Source organism: Caloenas nicobarica, chromosome 5 (assembly GCF_036013445.1).
Source record: "Caloenas nicobarica isolate bCalNic1 chromosome 5, bCalNic1.hap1, whole genome shotgun sequence".
Taxonomy (NCBI): domain Eukaryota; kingdom Metazoa; phylum Chordata; class Aves; order Columbiformes; family Columbidae; genus Caloenas; species Caloenas nicobarica.
This window is the reverse complement of record NC_088249.1, coordinates 493,400-519,672: the sequence shown is the minus strand read 5'-3', so window position 1 is coordinate 519,672 and position 26,273 is coordinate 493,400.

Below are 26,273 nucleotides of genomic sequence, written 5' to 3'. Positions count from 1 at the left end.
ACCCTTCATTACAGTTAGAAATCTGTATGTTTCCTCCAAATAGTGTCAATGCTGAGGGAGTGTGACAGATGCACTCCCATCCCCAAGCAACAGAAACTTGATGGACCGCTATGGCCATGCACACGCCCTTTGGTTGACAGACAGGGCCTTTGACCAATGAAACACCTTGGTTGCAAGAAGTATCTGGCACATTACCATAAATGACCACAGCTGACTCAACTAGAGTATAAATGGAGCCCATCAGTGGAGTTGGTTTCCTTGGGTTGGTGGGTCTGCAGGTGGAGACCATCCTGCTTTACTGACCACACAAGGAACATTCCTAGAAGAACGAGACATCTCCCTGACCTGGTAAGTGATGTTCTGGGTACCCTTGAGACTCCTCACTTTGTAAGAGTGGGAAGATGTGCATTTTGAGTCATCACTCTAGAGTTTTGGAATCCCTTGAGTCTGACTCGGCTGCATAGTAACTGAACCGACTGGTATCGGAGCCTGTGTTTTATAATGTTGTCAGAGTGATGAATAATTTTGGATAAACCCTGTTTCTAGTTGGTTTTCTGCTAAACAGTTCTCATTAGAATAAAGTCTGTTTGGAGCTTATTGCCTACCTAAATTGACTTTTGGAGTGCCTCTGTGACAGGGGACACTTGCATCCCTTTATAAGTGGTTAGTGACCTAAACCAGTAGATCCTCGTCCATGTGAATTAAGGTGCCTGACCAAAACACACCTCGAGGCTGGGGAGATGGCAGGGAGCCTGGGAGAGGACAGCAGACAAATGCCAGGTGCCAAGAAGGCTCCAAAACCATCATCAGCAGGTTCTGTTTGGCCTATTTACAAGCTAAGGTACCTTCAAGAGGTCAGTGGTGAAAAAGGGGGATTGGGGAAGGGGCAGGAGAATGAGCAAAGGGTTCTTGGAGGTTGCCTTTCAGAGCTCTCACTTGACCAAATCTCTGTTCCTCTCTAGTCCTCTTACTAATTTTTTTTTTTTTTTTGTCCCTACTATCAAGTTTGCTAAAAATGAGAGGCAGTCAGAGGTCTAAGGTGCCCATTGTTACTGTCTCCAGTATGAAGAGCAGCAAAATCATCCAAATGATTGTTAGAACTGGCTTGGGGATACTGGTGGATAAGCCAACCATGTGTCATACTCAGCAAACTCAAGATTTAAACAAATTGTTTACAGGAAAATAGGTGATTTGATTCATCAGCTGCAGCTAAGTTTGAGGGTTATTTTTCCCTTTTTACACCACAAGAAGAAAGTGTGTAAGAATAGTGTTGTTCCTTTGGTGTGTCATGAGAGAAGAGCTTTCCCCAAAGACCAGACTTCTTGTCAAGAAAGGTAAAAGTGATGAAAGATGAGAAAGTCATGGCACAGACCGGTTGATGAAAAATGTGTAACACAGATTTCTCATTTCTCTCTCTGTGACAAACTGCCTCTTCCATGAAATTATTTCTAGATTTGCTTCCTGTGTTCCCTGGTCCACCATTTAAAGATTGCATTTCCCTGGTTTTATCATCATGGGTGTGTAGGTTTTTGTCTCCCACAAAAGATATATCTTCCCAGAGTTCAACAGCTCTTTATAACCTGTCAGCATTCCAACGTAATGTGCATTCAATATATTTACAGTTTATTTTATTATAGCCAAGACATTCCTGGACTACTCTTCCCCCTTTAAAAAAGCTTTTGGTTCTCAGCCAGGTGAACCTTCCTCTGGTGTAATTGTTTCCTCCTGGGGATAGATAGAGGGTTAGGGTGGGTACATGTTATGAGACAGAAGGTACTAACAGAAATTTTTTATTTCATTCCTCAATTCTTTTTGCTTCAGATTATGAGGTGACTAATTGCTTTGATTGTTAGCAATATTAGTAATTGAGGTGGTGTCCTGGGCCACTGAGAGGTGAGACAAGTGAGGACACAACAGCAAAAAGGTCATCGCTGAGTATTTTTAAAGACAGCTGTGAGGTTACAAAGGACAAAACTGTTTGCTGGGCTTAGGGTGAAATCAGAAGAGTCACTGGGAATTTTTTGAGATGCAAAGGCTTAAAGTATATCTCTGTCACGTAAAGAAACAGCTAGCGGACAATGAGAGGTGAAGGTAGAAAATAATAAAGAGGTTAAATAAGATATGAGGAAGCCTGTGGAAAGATGGGTTGATGTAGGTTGAAGGAACCAGAAGGGAGAGTAGAAGAGAAACTTCAGAATCTGTGAGTGAGACTCATACCTGGCGATGAGAATTTAATTACTACAGGAAACAGGACATTCAATCTGATGTACAAAGCATCCAAACCCGACACACAAATCTGAATACTCAACAGGGGACTCCTGTCTCTTGCCACTGCTCTTCATTACCTCAGGTTAGGTCTGGACCCTTAGATAACGTCTCACGATCTATTAAGTGTGTCTTTTCTCCCACTGTTACTAATAATACCACGTGAGGTTGTGCGATGAGCTGCGGCATTTTGTATCCTTGGACCACAGCTCCCAGCTAATCTCTTTGTCGAGTGTCTCAGTTATTTTAAAAGCAATCACTCTCTTTTTCTGTCAGCATGTGCTTTTGTCCCCTACTGTGCAACCCAGTCCTGGTAGAGACCACACAGTGAAATTCTTTTTCAATTGCAATAGTATTCTCTGATCGAGCAGATACTGTTCTTAATGATTTATTAAGTGTGGACTCTAATAACTTACGACCTGCCATTGCAGCTCTGCAAAATTAATACTTGTGGCATTTTTCTTGTGGTATAAATTCAATCGCTAATTCCTTTTCTACCTGCAGAGCTCTGGCCAGCAGAAGCCAGAGAGCTCTTTACAGATGCTGCGAAGGACTTTGCTGCAATGCATACCTTTCATTTGCATCGTGTCATTCCTGAGCTTGAATCATTATTGCTAGTAGCTTGAGGCTGTGGAGACTGCTAATTTTAAATATTTTAATTCCGTTTTGTAGTAATTCTCTTACAAACCATGCAATAGCTGAATACAGAGCTGTGCACACAGAGTAGAAAATGGCATATTTCCCAGTAAGCAGTAAAATACTTTTTCACCTACAAAGGAAGAGCACTGATATTGCGATCTGGCTTTTTTTCTTGTCCTGAACTGCAAAAACTTGATGTATCCTGTGTTTGCAACCTTACCACTTTGTACAATATTCTGCTTTGCTGCATTTGATGTCCAGATCTCATCTCCTGCCGTAGCGCCATCACCTGGGGGGGCTCGCAACAGGAGGGTGGCCGGGGGAAGGTTTCGGTGGTACTCGCGCACCACAAAACGCCTTCGTCTCAAGGAATGAATAATCGCCCTTCGCCCTGACCAGCATGTCTAATCACTGCCTGGAGGACTGGAATGTCCCAGCCTGACTAAATTGCAAATACAGGTTTACGAACCCAATCTATATTTTAAATACCTCAAAGGCAGCACCAGACGTGCTGCTGCAGTTCACTGAATTATCATTATTCGTGTGTGTAGCACTCCGTACCTTGAGAGTGCACTTTGGTTCTGGGATGGTATTTCTCTGCTGTGTTTCTTTGTACAGCAGGTTCGGTCTGCACCGGCATTCCTGCTGAGCACCGGCTCTCTCCTCCCCAACAATCATTTTGCTTTTCAGGAGCGCACGGATCGCTGTGAGCTTCACTCTGCGTGAGCTCCTGCTGTTCTGCCCCGAAGGCAGCTTTAAACTGGGATATTTCAGATCCAGAGGACAGCACCAGCGCCTGTCTCAGTCACCCCTCCTCTCTCCCGCTATCACGCTTCTCTTTGGTTCTGTCTCCATCACAGCCCCGGCTTGTTTATACCCGTTTATTTTTGTTCTCCTGATGTCTGTTCCTCCTCGCTGCAGTTCCCGGTAAGGGAACAAAGTCCTGCTTTTCCAGTCTCTGCTGCAAACCGTGCGCTTGAGCTGGTGAAACAAAACCGCCGGTGAACCATTCCGTATCCGCACCAACAGCTAGCGGAGGAGTATAGAGCAATTTCTTGCTTTGTCGTGAAGTAACGTGTGTCCTCTCCAGCTGGAACAGCTCCTGCAGCTTTGGAGAGGCAGGTGGTCCCTGTGCAATGGGACACGGCTGTGTCATCCGCAGGTGTCACCGCTCGCCCTTAAGCCCCAGTAATTGCTTGAGCCTTATGCACCTTATGGCCTTACAGTGCACACTCCTGGCCATAAATGCAGAGAAGTTCTTCTGAACAGACTTAAATGAATCCTGGAGCAAACTGACCCTGCAGCTGGTCAGTGCCACATGAGAAGATCGCATACCCAAATGTTACGAAAAATTACCAATATTTAAAACTACTTGCATCAGAAATCCTCCTGATAAAGATGAAATGGACATAAATTGGCCTAGTGGTTTTATAGTAGCAAATTGCAATAATAATAATAAAAAAAAATCATTAAAGACTTATTAGATACATTTAGGGCCACTGGTGGGCGATTGCTTGTCTTATTAACCACATTAATATCCTTTATGTAACAAATTTCAGTTTCAGCTACTGCAATTAATGTACAGCGTACAAAGAAGCTGATTAAATGCTAAAAGCAAAGTGTGGTTATTTGGAAGCAGCTACTTCAGCACATTATCCCCTGTGGCGGCGGTGGGACTGGTGCTGGACAGACGGACAAGCCCGATGCCCCAAATCCCACGTTCCCCATCCCGCTGTCCCTCAGAACCAGCACAGCTCCTGCAATTTACAGGCTCCGTTCTCAGGTCTCATCCGAAACAGCCTCAGTTTCTACTGCAATATAGATCTTCTTCACCGCAACGTTAACATTGCGAAAGGAAGAGATTTCCTTGTAGAGGAAATTTAGCACTGAGAAAATATAAATATATACATAGCGGGTTAATATATTTTTAAGTGTAAGGCATGGAATTCAAATAATTTAAAATAACAGCCTATTAATTTCTCCTTCTTTGACCTTCTTGTTCTATTATTTATCTGGTTTTAATATTTCTTCCTTCTGTTTGCTGGCTTGTTTCAGAAGTCTGCCTCATCTTGCACAGTGAATTCATCATTTTGGTTCAGGTCATTAATCTCTGCTTTTCCTTCAAAAGATAATACATCTTTAATGGCTGGGTAATGTAACAGGCAGCAAGACAGAAATATTATACTTGACACATTTTTAAAAGACATTAGAATAATGCTCCTCCAAATTTATTTAGATCTCTATATTTCATTTGTAAGGTGTTCAATGGTCTTTCAGTGATTCAGTGGGTTTATATGTTCCATGATTATTTTGGGAAGGGATAAAAACCCACTTTCCTTAGGAAACAAATCAACAGCTTGCAGAGGGAAACGAGAAAATGTACTTTTTGTATGATATACAGTATTTATTTGTTGCAGGACCTCCAACATTTTTTTCAGTACCACCACGCATTAGATCTTCTCCAAGTTGGCAGAGTTCTGGGAAACAGCAGGAGCACCGTTTGTTCCTTTCATGGAAGCTGTGGCAGCTTAAAAACAAAAAAAAATGGGAATTCACTGGGACAGAAAAATTCATATCTGACCACTGGCTGACTGTCACTTGGAGAAGGAGGGAGGGATTATTCCTTTTCAGGGCTATCTTATATTTCACCCAAACCCTACCTAAATTTCACAAAAGAGACTGGCTACCTCAATAAATAACTCCAGCTACATCTGGGGTTAAGAGCTAGTGTGTAACTATTATTAATAGCTTATTATTAATAATAAGCTTTCACGGGTTTGTGCAGTTAAGCAGTGTTTGGCTTTTTTCCTTTCAGTTAAGGTTGATAAAGTTGTAGAATAGCCCTATGGTTCAGGAACATGATAACTGTGAATCCAAGTCTTCTCTCACAGAATAGTATCTCGTTCTTTGCATTGAAAAACAAACAAAAACCCAACCAAAACAAAAACCCCACCACACAGAGGGGAGGAATAATTATTGTGGATTAAATAGGTTCTGTTTTCTATCATTTATCTTAAAGAGAAGAAAAATGTTTTCCAGTTCTGCAAACGTACCTTGCTCCAAGGTGAGGCAGCGGCAGGGCACAGCGATGTCCCTGTCAGATGTACGGAATGGGAAGCCAAAGGGTGATTAGAAATATCATTCGAGTAATTTGGATGTTAAACTTGCTGTAAGTCCTGGGCATCTTATGGAGCAAATATTACCATGGTTCTTTCTCCTAAGGAAAACAGCTGTAAAGGGGTGACAGTTCGTATATGCGAGGTCTCCGCTGCTACTTTGGACAAACACTGTAGCTCGATCTTTAAATTGGCTGCAGTTTTGTAAGCAGAAGAGCAAAACACGACCGCTATCATCGTCACTGTCCAAACGGATTATAGCTTAGGGAAACCAGAGCACTGGACCGTTCGTGGGGAGGTCTCGGAAACAAGGGGCCACATCCATGTCTGTGTCCCCGGAGAGACCCAGTCCTGCCATCCCTGCGTGGGGTACGTGGCAGCAGGGTCTCATTCCTCCCCTCGCCCTACCCCTGGAGTCTCAATGCAGAAAGGTTGTGTGGCTGAGGGCAGGACCGGCCTGTCCGGCTCCACGATGTCAAACGAGGTGATGCCAACAGCTCTGTCTTCTCCCAGCCGTCAGGAATGGTCCCCAGTGGCCTCCCCAGGGCCGGGGCTGAGTGGTCCTTCTCTGCTGCACTTCCCACCTCCTCATTCATTCCACTTGAAATCCTGCAGATTTGGGACTGGAACAGGTCTTGGGAGTTTGCATTTTTGCATTTTAGCAGCTGATCTGATCTTGGGGAAAGTTCAGGATAGAGACTGATCACTTGCCTTGCCAAACCCTGGTCCCTGCCCAGCCTGGATGAGAAAGGAGCATCATCATAATTCATCTTCTCACTGCTGAAGTTTCACTCCGCTAATGTCTCTTTGCCTTTGTATTGAAAAGGAAGTAATGAATACAGTGCACCAGCACAGGTTTCTTACCATAAAATATACCTAGTGCAGAAATACATTTTCCCTACTTTCTCCAGCACTTATCAAATTTTCACTTGGATGTGAAAACCTGCCAGAACAGCAGCAATAATATCATTTACTTTTCCATAATGGAAACCAAAATAAGTGCCTAACTTGACAATCTATGATAGCACTTACATATTTCAGAATTTATTTACCCAAGATGTAGACCTTTCATTTTTTTTTAATTTCTTAATGAAATTCTTTGTTGAAATGGACATTCTCCAAGCACAGTTTTGAATGTGAAACCAGCCATTTTCCCTTTAAAATATTAGATAGGAAGATATTCTATTAATAGTTGATACCCTAATTATCTTATTCTGATGACATAAAAAATAAAGATAAAATAAAAAAGACAGGTGTTACTTATCTGACCTGATGGGTGGTTTTGCACATCACTAGGAAAACACAGACTTATTAACCGCACACACTTACAAAGGCAAAGTGATTCAGCAAACTAGTGGTGATAGGAGAATTACCATCCCTAATGTCTGGCCACTTCTTCAGTTCTCATTTCTGTATAATATATTGTGTTTATTTTTCTGCTCGCTCCAGGAGAATTTGCAATCTTTTAATGATCAAAACCAATTTTGCATTCATCTTTTCATTGACTGAGCGTGGAGAGCTGGGGCTGAGGGCTTGGGCACCTCGTTCCCTGCCAACCGATGGGCGGGTTTGTGTAACTGCACCTCTGAGCAACCACAGTGCAATTGGACGTGATCTGAAGTTTTTGGTTACGCTGCTTTATAAACATGTGATTCAGAACTTACCGTGTAGATGGGGACAGTAAAGGAGGCAGAGCCGGGCTCTTCTCAGTGATGCCTTGTGACAAGAACAATGGGCACAAACTAAAAAAAACATAGGAACTCCACTTAAACATAAGAAAAACCTCTTTTTGATTTGTTTATTAAGGGTGTTTGAGCACTAGGTTGCCTGGAGATGTTATGGAGTGTCCATCCCTGGGGACAGACAAAACCCAGCAGGACAAAGCGCTGAACAACCTGCGCTCGCTGTCCCTTGGGTGAGACAATCTGCAGAGCTGCCTCCAACCTCAGCAGTTCTGTGGTCCTGTGAGTTTCCGTGAAATATGTTGGTTTTTTTTTTTTTTCCCCCAAACAAATTCAACCTAACTTTTAAATTTGATAGCCAGTTATTTTCTGTAGCCCCGTTGTGCTCCATGGGAAGTATATCCACGTAGATGAAAGAGAATGTGGCTCTTCCTGGACTTATTAATCTGTCCATTTTACATGAGCTATTTGTGCAAAATGACGGGCATTTCTTATTTCCAGCTTCTTACCGTGAAACATATGGCCTTGGACGTGATGTGAGAATAATTTTAAGTTTCTAAATTCTATCTAGGCACAGACATGAATACCCAATAGGAGCAAAGGAAATCTGAAAGCAGTTTAGACTAAGCCTCAGGTATAATAATCTGCAAATGAAATGCAAATTCCTCTCAGCAGGAGTGCAATATAGTGTTGTCTCAACAGGGGTACTATTTAGTGTTGCTTTGGAAACGCTTCCGAGGGGAAGCACAGACCAGCGCTTCGACAGAGGGTAAAACACAGCTCATCCCGTTGTTCTATTCCACTTCCAAACCTGGTTTTTGGAAGTGGGATGTTCGACCTTAAAGGCTGGGTTGTGCAGTAATGAGCAGTAATCCTATTTGTACCGAGTCCTGTAGAAGCTTCCATCTGCCCTGGATCCGTAAGCAGAGTCACAACCACCTTTCACATCCCTGAGCTAAAATGCTGTTAGAGAGAACACGTGAACTGCACTGCTGATGAGTGATACGCAAACACCACAACATTCATTATGGCCAAAATATTGCCTTATATTTGCCATTGTTCTGTTGCTGCTGGGTCGCTGGTCAGTAGCCTGGCAGCTACTGCATCCCCGTTCAGGCCTCTGGTACCCAGTGCTCTGCTGGGGACTCTTCACCCTGCCACCTTTATGGCTCTATATAGGGATAATATACGTCAATAGAAATTTCCTGCCTCAAAACCTGTGGCCTGTAACAGCTATAGACCAAAAAGTGTAACTAGAACTGTGATCTGCAGCTAATAGCCAATGAAAAGCAAATTCCTAGTCTCCATTTAATTAATGTTTGTATCAAGAGAATTGTTGAAATCTGAGTATCTGTTTTTGCCCGTAGTTTTGTTACTTTAAAAGCTGATGTTTGTCCTGGATACTGCAAATACTTCAGGCACCAAAGCAGCTATAAAGATGCTGTCACTGATGTCCGCTTTTATCGTTGCTCAAGTGAATGTTTAAATCTCTGCTTTGCGTTATGCACATTTGTGAGATGTGTTTCACTGCTGATTGCCATGACCGCAGAAATTAATCTGCTGATCAAAAGACCTTTTTTTCAGCTCTTGGGTCAGCAGAAGCACATTTTCTCAGTAAATGGTCTTGACTCAGAAGACAAACAGAACTGAGGATATGCAGAGTATGTGGGGATTTCTCCTTTATTCAGCCATTCAGTGCTAGATTTCAGCTAAATTGTTGGGTTGGTGGATCAAATGCTCCTTTTCCTTAACCTGCTTCATTAATGTGAAGAGATAAAGTCACGTTTGTGAAGAGCTTTGAGTTGCGATCAGGGAAACTGAGGGATTTTTATGTATTCTGGCACCAAAGTGACGAGCATTGTGAGTGTGGGTGGGACTGGGGTCTCTCCTCTCGTGAAAGAGAATCGAGAATCTGTGTTCAACGTTCCAATATTTTAATAAATAATCAGTTCAAGAATTCAGGGCAATCAAGCTCATTTCTTAAGTGTCATTAATAATAATTTCTTAACTGATCAGGCAGTAATGTCAAAAGAGTAGTAACAACAAAAGACTGTAGGGAAATACACTGTTTTAAGCACGTGGAAGATCTTCTGAAGTTAATTTCAATTCAATTTAATTGCTTTAATGAATGTGACTGACAGAATGGAAATAGCGTGGTTTCCTACATTTTCTTTCTGAATCTCCTAGGTACCATAAAAAAATGACATTTTTCCATTGTGCAGTGCTTTGCATGGCAGAGATTATAAAACAAATAAGTGTGTTATGCCATTAAGTCTTATTAGATGTCATACATCATGAAGATTGCTGGTTGAGACTGAAGTAGGTAATATTCCATAACACTAATTTATAAAGGCCAAGAATTCTACTAGTCCCCTGTAAATGACTCTATTGACACAAAATAAGATAAGCAAATAAGGAAAATAAATGGTAAAACAAGTCTCAAGGAGTTACAAAATGGCAATGGAGTTCAAGATCGTGAGCTTAAATTTCATGCTTCAGAATTTGTTTTCTTTTATGCCAAATAGCAATTTTGCTTGCTTAATATAAATAATTATTATTGCAATTCTGCAGATGCCTCAGCCAAGGCAACCAGCTCATCACAGCGGGGACTGGAGCGACTTCTGGCACCACAACCTCTGTTCTGAACCTCGACAGCCGCAGCACACCTGACAGCCCGAGGGGGAGAGGTGAGAAATGCTGCTGTTCTCATTATATGGGTGGGAAATTCATCCACGATCAGAGAAAAGACATTTTAAATAGAATTAAAATTGAATCATGTGTCCAGTATGTAAAAAAAAAAAGTAGTGTAAAAATCCAAGACCATTATTCACATCTGATTTCAGAAATGTTAAACATATAAAGGTTCATGTTAACTAATAAGCTACTGTATACCACCTGAAAAAGAGAGGCTACTTGGGTGAATTAGAAATGAGCACACAAATAAATCCTTTTGTGCAAATTCTGTATATATTCCAAAAAGTTCCCTCCAGTGTTTGGCCACCCTGAAGGCTCATCCATGGGCAGAGAGATGACTTTGCTTCCCCAATGCTGGGACCAGTTCTTCACATCCTTAAGTTTGCCCTGTTAGAGCCAAACAAATCACTGACAGCTACTGATGGAGTAAGAAACCTTTTCCATTTAATGAACAAGGGGCATGAGGAAACAGAATATATTCTTAATATAGAACCTTTGAGCAATGTATAAACACCTGACTTTAATTTTAACTGGTCCTATCTCCTGCCCTGATTCATCGTCCCTCACGTTTATTAGCCAATAATTTCTAGTTTCTTTTTCATTTCTTACCACATCTGTTGGGGTAATCACACAAACTGATGGCTCTTCATTTATAACCCGGTTCCCCCTTTGCAGCAGTAGTGTTATTGGAATGTATCTGTCTCCTTAATGTCATCATTTCTATAAATATGAACAACAATCTTCCCAAAAGCAGATGATCTCCATCAGTGTAATGACAAGACAGATTTTTTCCAACCACTTTAATAAATTACCCAAGTTCGAGAGTGATATGGTCGCATCTCAAAGGGATGCCGGGAGGTCATCTTTTCTATCTCTCTGCTCTAAAACAGGATCAAAAGCTTCTAAGCAATCCTCAGGGTATTTTTGTCAGACATTTAAAAGTTCTTTAGTACCATCACTAGCAATGGTTTCACAACCACACATTATTATGTCCCAGATTTTCTGCTGCTTCATCTGCATGCTAAGGGAAATATTTAAGAACACTAAATCCAGGACAACCCTTGGCAAGACACGTTTCACATGCCCTAAAATAGACCGCTGAGAACTAATCTCGGAGTGTTTCAGCTGATGGCCCATCGATACTCTGATGGTTTCACCTTCATCGTATTTCGTTCATGGGGATGTCAGGTACAACTATGTAAAAAGACCTGCTAGAGCAAAAATAGTGACTCTTTCCTCTCTCTCCAATTACTCTTATGATAACAGAAAATTTGTTGGCTTGACACTACTGCCTTTGAGAAAATCACAGTGGATGTTTTATCATCTTACTCCTCTCCTAGTACTCATAAATAGATCGCTAAACAGTGCTTCAGTGTCCTTCTTTACAGAGGTTATGCTGATAAGTCTATAGTTCTTTCTCCTTATCTTTTCTCTTTTTAAAGAGAGGTCCTGTATTTGCTCTTTCCTGTTCCTTGGGGACCTTACCAGCCTGTTCTGAGTTTTCCAATGTAATCACTAATGGTTTAGAAATTGCTGTGTTTAGTTCCCGAAGTGCTCAGATGGATTTCGCTGGATCTTGATGAGCTGAATATTTATAACTCGGATAAATAGTGTTGCACTGATTCTGCATTGTGTTGCTGTTAGCTACATTAATATTAATTCTCAGGAGAACTTAATTTGTATTCGTGGGGGTTTGTTTGTTTGTGGTTTTTTTGAAGACTTAAAAAAACAGGCTTTAAGCATTCAAGCCACCTTCTTGTTCATTGTTTCTTCTTGCCCATGAAATCACAAACCTACACTATTCTGTCTCATTACTTCTGGTGTCTTACAGCTACTTTCTCTTTTCTTTCCATGATTAATAAATTAGAATGAATAACTTCATTATGCAAACCCAACAGTAAATATTTCCATACGACATTATTGCTCCATTCCCACAAAGTTATTAAACTTGGCTTTAGAACCTCATTTGGCTTCTTACAGCCTCATCCAGCCTGGACTCAAGCAGCAGATGCTTTTCTACTGGAGTGAGTCTGGCTACCAGCACTGCTCAACAAGCAGTTTTATTTGACTGTGAAAGGTTTCTCCAGCCAAATGTACTTTAAAATGACATAAAGGGCTCGTAGTTATGAAGCATCCACTACGTAAGTTAACTGAAGATAAACTCTCCCGCTGGGCAGGTTTTGAAAGCCAGGCCTCCTAAGACCTAAGCTTGGGAGAGAGTTGTCATGCCTTTTTATCAAGACTATATGATATTAAAATATAATTTATCCAAGAATTGCTTACTAGCCTCAGTAATATTAGTGGTGCCATTTTTTGCATAAATCTTCTCTACATTTTAATGTTTAGGAGATGGTGGAGGAGTTATTATGTATAATATACCTTGTTTTGTAGTTTTTAACATTTAAAGGATGAATATGCTTCATACCCTGCAGGCATTCATCTATCAAAATGCCAGAGTAATGCATCTGAAAGCTTTGGCAGGGAGAAGAATAGGAATTTTTTTTCTGTTCTTTGAGCAAGATTGGCTTGTCCTGAAAATGATGGATCATCCAGAAGAGAGAATGGGAATTGATACCTAAGATACGGCTTTGTTATGGTTAAGTGAAATTTATCATGCTCTGCAGCAGCAGAAATTGGTGTATTTTTTCTCAGAGTGCATTTAATGCAGCTGGTAATTTAGGAAAGTAGATACGAATTCTCCTGGAACATGGAGACAAAAACCTTCCCCTCTGCAGGTGACTGTGGTTTCTCACAAGCTGAAATGTTCACTGTACTGAAACCGCAGACCTTCTTACGTGAAAAAACATACAGGCAAAAAGCTTAGATGGATTTTCATATTGTTTAAGTTTAAAGTTTTTCTGCATGAGATCATATTTGGATCTCTGATCAATTTAATTCTATGTATTTCACGTTAATTTGATGCAGCAGTAACCTGGCTGACAAATGGAGATATCATCTTATTTCTGTAATGACAGGGGAACCAGTTTCAAAGATACAGTGATTTCAAACTGTGTCCATTTTTTTGAAACAGACATTGCTGGTCCCCAAAGAAGCATTTGTCCTTCTGAAGTTGAGGGACATCAGGAAGAACTCATCCTGTCTGCTTGATCTGGACACGCAAAATATGAACTAACAGTGACTGTCCCTGAGAATCAATACTCTCTTTGGATACATCAACAGGAAAGGACGGTAAGAATGGGGAAAAGTCCAAATTTATCACGTGAAAAATCTCACATCCTAATGTGAGAGTTGAGAAAGTTTCTAGTCTGGGCAGAGAGAGACAGGTATTTGTGGTCCTCAGACCTGAGAAGGAGATGCTGCTGCTCAGATATCTTCTGAAAAGATACCTGAACAAAGATTTCTTCAGGAAAAGATGAGCAAGAAAGTCTACATAAAAAGCCCCGATTAGTCAGAACTAAGATTTCCCTCTCGAAGGTCAAGCTTCCCATATCTCACATACATTTCCTCTAAGTTGGGGCTGACGCTACTATTCCTAAAATAGAAACAGTGATGATAATTTTAAAGATGAACTGAGTTGCATTTAATATGGAGTATTAGCAATAGACGTTGACTGTTGGTAAGAAGCAGTGGGTACATAATTGCAAATGTAATCATCGCACAAGCTTGGACAACAAATGTGTATTTCCCAGACGTCGGCTGCATCACAAGGTGTCCAGTGCAGCTCCTTTTCTTCAACAGGAAACAGCAAAACGAGTGATCAAAACTTTAATACGATGAGAACTATGACACCACAAACCTATAAAAAGCAATTACTAGGTGATGTCATTTTATGCAAATTGATGGTTCTTTATAACTAACACTCCATTCCTAGTTTACCCTAACTCAGATCTGTAAATTTTCCTCTAAAATGTTTGTGTCTATTTTGTCCCATTGATGTAAAGATTGTCACTAAAATAGCAGTTATTTGTTCAGAGCATGTAAGTTGTGACTGCTTTTCCACTTTGAATATACTGCATAATCCAAGGATTTGAGAAAATGTAATTTCTAAAAGGACTGTTTCAGAAAATACATTATTACTTACAACTCAAGTTTAACATATTGTTCTATTTTCTTTTTAACCATAGAATAATTTCACTCTTTGTACTGTGACTTGGTACTGAGGAATGGAATGAGCAAAGATGCATGTTATTTAGCTGTTCAGATCTGCTAAATGAAAAAGAATCACTTCCAACAAAGAAGGGATATTATTAGCTACTCATAACATATGCTTTTACAGATTTTTATCATTCCAGCAACCTTTCCATTAATTTGTTTCACTGACTACCTGGACAGAAGGTGATCTCTGATGTTCCCCAAATTCATCAAGGTGCTCCTGGAGTAATGATTTCTCATTTATAGTCTGGGTGCTCTGCTCAGCTCGCACATTTGTCATGACCGACACCAGCTTACGAAGCCTTCCAGCTCTCCAAGAGGTGTCTGAAAGCAAGAACTTCAGGAGCTACAAGTCTATAATATAAAGTTCATTAACTCTTGCACTGTCATGGTGAGAAACCTTGCAGAACTCAACCGTGTTTTATTGCCTGTGGGCTTCAGTGTTCGCTCCGATACTTGGAAAGTGTTCGACAAACACACCAGAGGCTCTAGATAAACCAAAAGTTGTCTTCTAAAGCTCAGAGCGATCTTTGGCATGATTAGCCGTGCCAATGTAATTATTTACAAAACTTAGGAAATGTTCAAGGATGTGTGCTCACACACATCATCCCACAGAAGCAATAAAAATGAGGTAGCAGGGCAAACTGCCCTCATAATTAAAAGGGAATATGGGAATGAGGTTGATAAGATGAGGCAAATGGAACAAGGACGATTCAGCGCCCAGTGAGCTGCATGAGCAGCATTTCTTAAAAACAAAATACAAGGCTTTAATGGGAGGCAGAGCACATGGAAAATGCAGATGTAACCAGCAGGTATCTTTTTTGCTGTCGTAGGTGGAATGAGAGTTTTATCTTCGTCAGCAAGACAGATGTGAGATGGTACCTGCTAAAATCAAACACCAGAGATGAAAGGATCCGGGTATCCCAAAGGAAGATACTCAGGAGGTTTGTGAACCACTACTGTACTTTGAAGCAAAGCTGGGATAATACTTAATTGTTACCTGGTTTCCAGTATTGTCCTAAAACTTTTAAAAAGTTGGAGAGATCATCCAACAGAAAACAGAGAAGCCAGCAAGGTTAATAATATGAAAGTTGTTGGTGGTGGCTTCGTTTGTGTTGGTTTGGGTTTTGGGTTTTTTTGTTTTGTTTGGTTTTTAACTGAGACCAGCAAGGTAGGTCTAAAAAAAAGAAGGAATTAATACAGGCTTAGACAAAAGACTCTGGTTTCATAGGCAGCAGCTTTGGATATGTTCTTCATATTCTTCATTTGTCTTTTTATGTGTGTGTGTGTGTTAATGAAAACCAGCATACAAACAAAGCAGTATTGGATTTTTCACAGAACTTTCCCTGCTCCAGTGTCTGTAACAGAAGAATAATTGGTGGAGGTGCAGCAGTTCATGTGTCTTCGTTCTTTAGATAAACCAGAATTGCTGGATGACAGGGCAAGTCTCGCTTGAAGAGCTGACAGTCTTCTCCAGGAGACCTGTGGGATTTCTTGCTTGGGGATCAAGTGCTATATTTTGCTTTGAGGTCTTACATAGCTAAAATTAAATAACTCCATTACAAAAGAATGTGAGAAAGGCATATGTGTGTTTACAGTAGGTTGGTTATTAGAATAATTAATTCCATATCATTAATAATATTGAAAGACTATATAATGCTCACGCAAACTAGAAGAGGGACAGTTTGTTGACTGTAATGGACCCTCACAGCTTGGGAATCTGAATTACCACATCCATTTCTTTCTTGGGAAAGTCTTCAGATAAAGAGATTTGTCTGTTTTCCTTAAAAAAAACCAAAAAACCAAAAAAACAAAAAAACCCCCCACAAACCGACAGCACCACAAACCAACAGCACCACCACCAACCAACCAACCAACCAAAATCACCAACCAAACCAAACAACACCCCCCCACACACACAAAAAAACCCAACAATAACAATGTAGAAAACTGGGAAATTACTGTAACAACCCTACTTTTGGGTAATGACCATGATGAAATGTCAAATGCAGGGTTTAGCCCTTTGCCAGCCTGTACTGGAAAGCAACGTTTGCCATGAATGACTGTTGACAGATTGACTTTCTGCAGATGTCCAAAGAGCCTTGATGATAGTTACAGGCCAATAAAGTGGTGGGAATTATTTAATAGACATACGTGCTGCTCATATGGGCATGTCTAGACTCCAACCAGCTATGTTAGCTCTCTGCATACCCAGAACCGCTTCAAATTTGGGTCTTACTGCACGACGCAGAGCAGACTGCACCCCTGAAATGACAGAAATGCCACGGTTCATCACTCCATTTTCAGCAGCATAACAAAAAAAGAAAAAAAAAGGTTTATTTACACATTCATGCAAAACTTAGTTACAGATTTGGGATTTAAAGAATAGTGCAAAAATCTAAGGGAGGTCTTAAACAAATGCCTCCCAAAACAGGTATATCTGAAAGTGCTTGGAAGAGGTGAAGAGGAGTTTTTAGTGGATGTGGTGCCATAGGTGTTGGCATCACGGCGTTCAGCTGTTGCCCAGCACAAAGCAGCACAGAGAGTGTCCAGAGCTTTTCGTCTCCATCTAGCAAATCCGTGGAGAAATGCTCAATAAACAGATCCGTCAGCCAAAGGTTAATACTTTCAAAGGCCTTATTGGAACTAATGATTGTGTGCTTGAGGTATTTCAGCGTCTTTTCTTGCCAACTTCTAATTCCCCAATGAAATCACTGAAAGCTGATTTTGAGATAACTTTCAGTGGGACTCAGCAGAACAGTTTTAATGACCAGCTCCTGGTTTTTTATATATATATATTTTATATATATATAATTTATATATATATAATATATATATTTTTTATATATATAATATATATATATTTTATATATATATTTTTTATATATATATATCTATATCTATGAGAGACTAAATGTGACTGAGGCTGGAGACATATATACACGTGGATCAGCAGGAATTGCATAGCTCATAAATAAAACAGGAGTGAATGTGATTTTTTTAAAGTAGCTATCTTTTTTACTTACTCCAGTTAATGCAGCCAGATGATGCCTTGAGCAGGGATGCTTAAAAGAACCAAGAAGCCTAACCAGAAGAAATGTGTTTTTTCCTCTATGTACTTGTGACTTACCTCAATCTTTTTTAGGCTTCCTAAGGCTCAGCTTCTGTGTTTGGTTTAATACTTTCCTTATCACCCCGCCCTACCCATATTAGCCTTTGAACAAATAAACAGATGGCAAACACAGAAGAGTTGGATAATTCTTGCTATTTCATGCTTCTCCATCCAGCACATCAATGACCAGAGTGCCCCGTAAATAAAGGACCAAGTCGCCTCTCAGTATTAGACAGTTTGCAATATTTCTGCCTTTGTGCAGTATTCAAATCCCTCCTAGTGAAACTAAAGAGCAGTAAGTTGTGCTTAAAAAAAAATGATAAAGCGATTAAGGAGCTGGCAATAATGTAACATACTAAAGTGATTTACAAAAATCATAAAAATAAGACCAAGAAATCTTTGTGTCAGTCAGACACAGGCAGTGTATATATTTCAATGAAAATACCAACATAATTCAGCCTGAGAAGCAAATGGTTGCAATATTCTCAGTTTGTGTTTTAAATACCTTACGCAATCAGAAATCAACCTTGTTGATTGATTTATCTGATTACATATAATATAGTTTAAAAAAAAAATCCTTCTAAGTCTACAGTTTCAGTCACTGATTCAAACAGCTATTTCTCCTTCCAACAAAAAAAAAAAACAACCCTCACATTTTCTCTTGCTACTTAAAGGGATAATTTAGTCATATTGTTTTTGAAAAAAACCCAAAAGAAACCAAAAGAAACCACACCACAAAACCCCCCCCCAAACCAAACAAAAACCCAAACCAAACCAACAACAACCAAACTCAAAACCCCAACAAACCGCAACAACACCAACCAACCAACCCCCCAAAAAACCCAACAACCAAACGAGTCCAATAACGTTTCTCTGGTTTGGGCTGGGAAGGAAGCAACGCGCATTCACATTTTACACTCTTTCACACTACATGTCAAACATTTCCTTACCAACTGGAGTAATATAATCATATAAGGATATCTTTTTCTCCATTCTAAACTGTATGCTAAAATTGAATGAAAGTCTGAATATTCTGAACTAAAAAATTAGGATAGACTAGAAAGATACGTTTGGTATAAATAAGATAAAAGAGCAAACTGGTCACAGCACTGGAAATGTAAAGCTTATCATCTGATAACGAGGGTCAAGATTTGTCTTTTTTTATTTTTTTTTTTCTTCAGAGTTCAACCTCTACCAACTTCAAATCCTGCAAAAATACTGGAATGAGGAAATGATAAAGAGTTAGGAGAGGAAGGAAGGACGGACCAACGTGGATTTGTCAGATCACGTCACGCTGAGCTAATTTCTTTCTAAAACGTTGCAATGGGTTCCACAGGTGGGGACAAGTTAGGAACATTTTACATTGTGATTCAGCAAACATTCTGATCCTGACTTTTATGATACTTGTGTAAGTAAAATGAAGGAATGTGGTCCAGAGGAAACTACGACAAGTGAAAAAATGGTGGCAAAACATACACACCTTACCAAAGGTTCACCTGGAAAATGGAAAAAATCGTTTCCAGTGCAATTTTGTTTGGTGCCACAGGAAAAAAAAAAAACAACACAAAACCATAAATAACAGCACCACTTCAGTTTATCTATGAATTACCCAAGTCTGTTTTAACTGCAATTCTGATTTCACGTTCCAGAATGTCAGGGCCCCTTCTCCCATATTATAGAGAGAGATATATACACACACACGTAACAAATAAATTTAATCTCTCTATAGATAGATATATTTTCTACATTATATGCTGTTTAATGTACACTGAGACTTCCAGAGCTGTAACACTACTCTGACATAATGACTATTCCATAATGCATTGTTGGAGTCTTGTTAGATGTAACGAAAGAAAAATAGATACAGCCAGTAGCGATCAGGTAAAAAACCACAGACCCGTAGATTTTATCCTGGAGCAAGTTCGGTACCTTCTACTCCGAATTATAAATGCTTAAAGGATAAAGTGGACACACTTCGCAAAGCAGCAATACGTCTTTTTCTGTATTTCCAAATTTCCATTGCAATGGGAGAGGGTGAAACTGTGACTTTGTAACAGCCCAGCAAGCCCAGAGCACTGAGGCACTTTAGTTAAGCTTGCATCTCCAGACCAGCCTTCCTGCTCCTTTGGAGACAGTTTCCCATAAAGGATGAAAAGAGGCAAAAATCTGATTATTCTGGAGTAGATCCATCTGCCCATCTGTGCCAGACCCTGGTGATAAAAATAGCGTAAAGGTTATTGATGCCAGCTTTTACCAGAAAGGAATGTAAGGGTAAATCCTGGCCAAAGGATCAGCTTTGGGTTTATTTCTGGCAGGTAAATTGTTGCAGGCATTGTGCCTTGCAGCTGGAAATGCTAAACTATTTGTCTCATCAATATCACTGAGGTGTGAAAGGAAACACCAGTGAATTATGACCATAAACTCGGGTCCTCACAAATGGCAGAAAGTAAATAATACAGTTTTATAGTCTGCAATATCACTGCACCAGACATGCCTGAGAAATGTGTCTGAATAATGTAGGAACTAACCGAAGTACAGCCTGCTTTCAAAATCAGGGGGAAAAAAATACATGAAAGAATTAGTTTCTCCTCAGTGTTTCTTTACAAGTTTCTGGTGCATTTTTACAGCAAATATTTATCACAAGAAAATGTAAATACCAGAATAGCGCTTTTGTTCTACCTGTGTTGCAAATGCTTGTCTTTCTGATCCACTATTACATGCATGTAAAAGAAGAAAAAGAAAAGTATCTATCTTTGGAAAAGATCACCATTGGTTTAGTTTTCAGAATTGGGGCAGACGAATTCTTTCAGTTTACAAGATATCTAACAGATTGCTCAAGCCACATATTTAGGAAAACCGTTAACAGTAGTCAGTATAATAATTTATGGAATTGGGTTTTTTAATTATAAATGTTAGTAATTATTTTAGTAGCATTTAAAGTAAAAGTATGCATTCAAATAAAGTGAAAAAGATCAAAAAGATTATAATTTTCTAGCCATATTATAAGAGGCAGCATTTTTATTCTCTTTGTTACAGCAGCACTTGCAAATCACTGCAGAGCATGAACCCCAGTTGTATTGGGCTTTGTACAAGCAGGCACTAAACTGTGATATGCAGCCATATCACTTTAAAAGATTTTTATTAAAAATAACACCAGCATCTAGTTCCTCTCATTCTCAGCTGAGAGTGTTTTCTATCAGAGAATGCTGTCTTCCATAAAATCTAAAAACATACACGAGGATAGGTCTTTAGGTCTTTCAGGGCACCTGCATGTGTGTACACAGAAAGCTTTTAACGTAAATCCTGATGGCGAATTTCAGGTATTTTTATTTTTTTTCCTTTTATCTTATTAACATGGGTCTACTTTCATTTATAACAGGATTTAACAATAAAATTTAATAATATTTAATAATAAAATTAACTTTTGCCATCAAATGGTCCTGTGCTCACTGTGCGCTCCTTTGGTTTTGTTTCTAAGGACACATGGTGATTTACTTCTTTGGGCAGTCATTGGAACAACTCTTTAAAGTTTTTAATCATACCATATTGTTGAAAGTAAATGGTGATATTCGAAACCAATTCCAAGAAAGTAAAAAAATCCACCATTTTTGCAGATTAGTTTTAATTCCCTTTTTTACTGCAGCTTTTTTGGTGGATGCACATGCCGTCTTGTGTGAGACATTCTTCAAAATCTGCAGCAGCTCCTCACCTGAGGACCTTCCAGGACAGAGAAACTGATGAGGCATCCAAACTAAATCTCGTTTTCTGCAGGGGATATGCACAAGATTTAAAAAAAACCAAAAAAACAAAAAAACAAAAAAAACCCCAACAAACCAGCAAGCAAAGTATTTTACTGGCTTGATACGAAAGATCTGAGAGACAGTAGAATCATTGTGGTTGGACAAGACCTTTTGGATCATGGAGTCCAACCATAACCCAGCCCCGGCACTGCCCCATGTCCTGAGAACCTCATGTCCGTCTGTCCAGCCCCTCCAGGGATGGTGACTCCAGCACTGCCCTGGGCAGCCTGTTCCAACGCCCCACAGCCCTTTGGGGAAGAAATTGTTCCCCAGATCCAACCTCAACCTCCCCTGGCGCAACTCGAGGCCGTTTCCTCTGCTCCTGGCGCTTGTTCCTGGGGAGCAGAGCCCGACCCCCTGCCTGTGTCACCTTCATCCCCCCTCTAAATGCAGATTTGCCCTTAACCTTCTGTCAGGACACAACGTCGCTCACGTTTACTTGCTTTATCTCCCTCCCCTTGCTGCACCACCAGGACAATATGTGCAGATTTTCGTGCTGCCGTTGGTTTTGTTGGTCGTTACCCCGGGGCGCGGGGCAGCGCCTGAGCCTGCGATCCCTCCAGCCTGGCCGGCAAATCTCGGCACAAAGAAAACGCTCGCTTTAAACAAATCAAACGCAGCGCGCCGCTGCATGCGCGCCGCAGCACGCAGGGCTCATTCGTCCCCATCGCCGCGTCCGTGACACACAGGTAGGACGCCTCTATTTTCTTTCAATCCCATAGAAATTGAATACAAAGCGAAACACCGGCTCTCCACTGTGCATAGTATTGTTATAAATGACATGGAAAAAACAAGAAAAAAAAAAAAAATCCTCCCTTCCAGCTATGCCAGCTTTAAGGATATGTGGAAGAGAGTGAGAATAATTTTTAACACTTAATTCTCATTTAGCATCAGCGCAGGCCCAGCACCCCATCTGCCACGGGACCGCCCCAGAAGCTGGTTACTCACTGCTGGGCATCGAGTGTTCTTCCAGATTATATTAAGCCTCTATATTTAAAGGAAATATATTCAAGAGGAAAAACTAATAGCTGGAAAGGCGTTGTGGAAAAAAATCCACAAAAAGAAGATTGTGTGTGTTTGCATGTTTAGATCAATGCAGATATCTAATTTACTGCCAATTAAAACGAAACCCTCGATTCTGACATTTCTGAACATGTTAAATGGTTTCTTTTTAATGCGGTTGAGAGTTACTGGTTGAAACAGTAACTGGGGGGGTGGAGCATCTTCTGGCTCAGGTGAGAGATGAGGGACCTGAGTCCAGGTCAACAATAGTGTTGCATGTGCAAGTGGGACTGCTGGGTGCTGCCAACACAGCATCCCTTATTGCTCATGACCCCTCAGTGACGGGAAAAAAAAAAAAAAAAAAAAGAGAATTTGTTGCTGTCTTTCAAGTCAAACACAAAACATAGAGGAGAAATCTATTTTACGAATACCAAAAAACCCTACAACATTTTAGGAAGATAATCAGAAGAAGAAAATAGCTATAAAAATAACACGTGTTAGGGTTCTATATTACAGCAGCGCAATTGCTGAATATCACAGTGAACGTACCCACGAAGGACCGTCACTGAAATGTTGCTAAGCAGCATCACAGCCTTAATCCCTGAAGCAGAATTTGAAACCAGGATCACCTCTACAAATTGCAGGAGAGCTCTCGTCCCTTCCCACCTTCCCAGCTCGGTTTCATTCCAGGTGCTGGAGGCTGCAAACTTTACAATTTCCTCCTAAATTCAACTTTTGAACTGTGTTCTCCAGCCCATCACTGATGTGCTGAAGCACCAGCAGAGATGACCTGTCACGGCCCATTCAGACAGAGCATCCTGCGGCCGGTTTATCCCAGCCGGTACTCATCACAGAGAGAACTCGTGCAACAGCAAGTAGAAAAAGCCCAGATACATTACAAGGTTTTGCACAAGTTATTTTCATTTGGAACTGAATTTGCATGAGAAGGGTATGAATACCTGAGCGGCTTTAATATACAGATCCTTTGGGGAGTCTGGCAGAAGAGCTTTCAGGCAGAGCTGGAAATTAATGTTTTAATACACTTAGATGCTAATGTAAAAAATATACGCTAGACACATTACACTGGTAGCTCTCAAGCGTCTTCACTCATGGACCCGATTATTTTATTTTTTATTATCTGATATTTTTATTATCTTATTTTTATTATCTTGTTTTGATTTATTATCTTTATTATTATTATCTTGTTTTGATGAATGGGTAAAGTGGCCTCACAAATTCAGAGCAAAGCGCTAATCACCTAAAATGTTTGGGGCCGGGAGGAAGGGTATCTCAAAGCATCTAACAAGGACCATAAATAAACCAGTGAATACTTCTTGATGATCACAAGCCTGGGAAGTCCTCCAGCCCTTGGTGTTTGGGTGTCAAGGACCCAACCTTGTCAGAGTGCAGAACTCTGCTGATATTTGGTAGGTCTCTGGTCTCGATGGGGTGATGTAGCTCCCCCAAAACACAGCGTAAGCTTCTTCTGAGCTCCACCTTTCCCATCTGAGTTGACTCGTGTGCTGTCCTTCATCACACCTCACTGCAGAAAACACAAATCCATGAAGAGGAAAAAGAGATGCAGCAGCTCCAGCGGATTACTGCTTTATTCAGGGCATGGGTTTGGCTGTGCTTCAGGCTCCCACGGGGAAATTAAACGCCTTTCAATGAGCATCTTATGAAAGACAATGGAAAACTGGCTAAAATGACCATCAATCCGAAGGATTTGTGTAAGGGCAACTGGGAGACAGGGCAGGATTTTTTTTCATCCGGGAACAAGAACTTTGGATGTTCCTCTTGAACATTGTGCTGCAGTGAAAGAGGTGAAGGAGGACAGGAATTACAGCACTTCAAATTGGAAGTAAATAAGACAGAAAAGATTAACTATGGGTCTATAATCACCCTACAGCTAGAGCTTGCAGCGGCTAATGCAGCGGGGTTTACTTTATAGATCCCAAGCCAGACCATGGAAGAGCACACCCGGGAACGGACGGGTGCTTTTGGCCCATGCAGGGCTGTCCCCATGTCAGATCATACCAAAATCATCACCACTGCAGTTCTTCAGTCTTCATAGAACTGTGTGGAAACAACTGGTCAAAATTTAATTCATTGAATATCATGGCCTTAGTACTGCAGTTTAACTCTCACCCCTGCAATGGTACATCATGAAGCTCTTCTAGGCAAAGAACACTATAAAAACCCCGGTATTTAATGTACTTGTTTTATTCCTTTATGGACATACTGTCTGTGTCCTCTAGGTGTTGTGAGGATAACATACAGACAAGAAAATTCATGTTCAAATATAACCAACGTGCAGCAGTGAATTTCAGGCTAATCCACTAACACCACACCAGAAAAGAGAATAATTCAATTCCCCTTTCTGATATACCCCATATTCATATATACAGGACCAGAGACTATTTCAAGATGAGCACAGATGGTATCAGGAAATAATTCACATATTGGAATTTTTTTCCCTTCTAGAGAAATGCATCCCAAGAGATGCGAAGGGATGAGGAAAATGTACCAATATTCAGTAGGTCGAACGAACGCTGCTGAGACACGTGGTCAGTCCTGCAAGCTCTGAGCACCCCAAAGGGATAGCACATGGTCTTGGGCACATGCCGGGTCCCCTCGTCACCTCTCAGTGGGTATCAAGTGCTTTCCACACTAAAAAACCCCTCAGAGCCTCCAGATGCTGCATCTGAGGGATCGCCGCTGCCCCGAGATGTTCTGCTCACCGCCAGCGATACGCAGTTTAAGCTATTTCCAAATCAGCATTTTTAACGCGCTCCAAAGAACCTGCCTCCTGTGAATATGGCTAATCCTTTCTGAAAACATATCTATTTCGGGTAACTCACTTTGACAATAAAGATGTAATTTAAGTATTTATTGCTCCTTTCCCTGCGTTCAGGAGTTTGGCTGAACTCAACATTTTGAAGGAGAGTCACCAGATGACTTCAGCCTAGGAGCGAGACTGCTTTTCTTTGTATTTGTAGGTTTTTTTGCTCTGTTTGCCATTTACTGTGTCAGAACTCTGGTAGTTTTCTGTGCTTATCTGTGAGAGCTTGGACTTGCAGCAAGATTAACTGATTCAAAATTAAAAGTTTTTTTTGCTCCTAAGTGCTCTTTCCTCATTCTTAGACACGTTGCTATCAAGAAAAGAGTATTATGAGGATGCAGCAGAATATTTATTTGATGTATGTAATATGTGCAGCATCCAGATCTCTCTGAGGAGACAGGAAAGGGGTTCAGGTAGTCACTAATATTTTGACATAAGGTACCAACTCAGTCCCTGAGGTGCCAAAATGAGGTAGCAAACTGCTGATACCCAGCCCAAAGGTCCTCCTGGCCAGTGAACTGGAATAAAGAGATCACCCTTTTCCACTGCTGAGGCTCTGAGATCAGCTTTATAGGGAGCAAGAAGGGCAAGGAGCCTTGTCCTGGTCTCCTGGATGATGCCAAGCCACTAAAAACCATCTTTGCATCGCTACGGTCTTCAGCACGACTCCAAAACCAAGCAGGGATGCAACCAGAAATCACCTCCACCAAAGAAGAGCCCTCCCTTCCACCAGCAAAAGCACATTTCAGCCGAGCACTCAGCCTGAAATCCACAAGGTGAAAGTCTCAGTGCTTGTCCATCAGTCGTTCGCGTGGATTAAATTCATGTCTTTTAAATGAACTGTGTTTAAGGAATGGAGATGAAACAGCCCTAACAGCACAACATTTTCTGGCACTGTTGGCTGCTTTTCATTACGGAAATCTAGGTCAAGATTATTTTAAAAGTAGCTTTCCAAGTGGGAAGCATCAGTCAGACATAGAACATTTGCCTGAAAATAGCTAATATAAA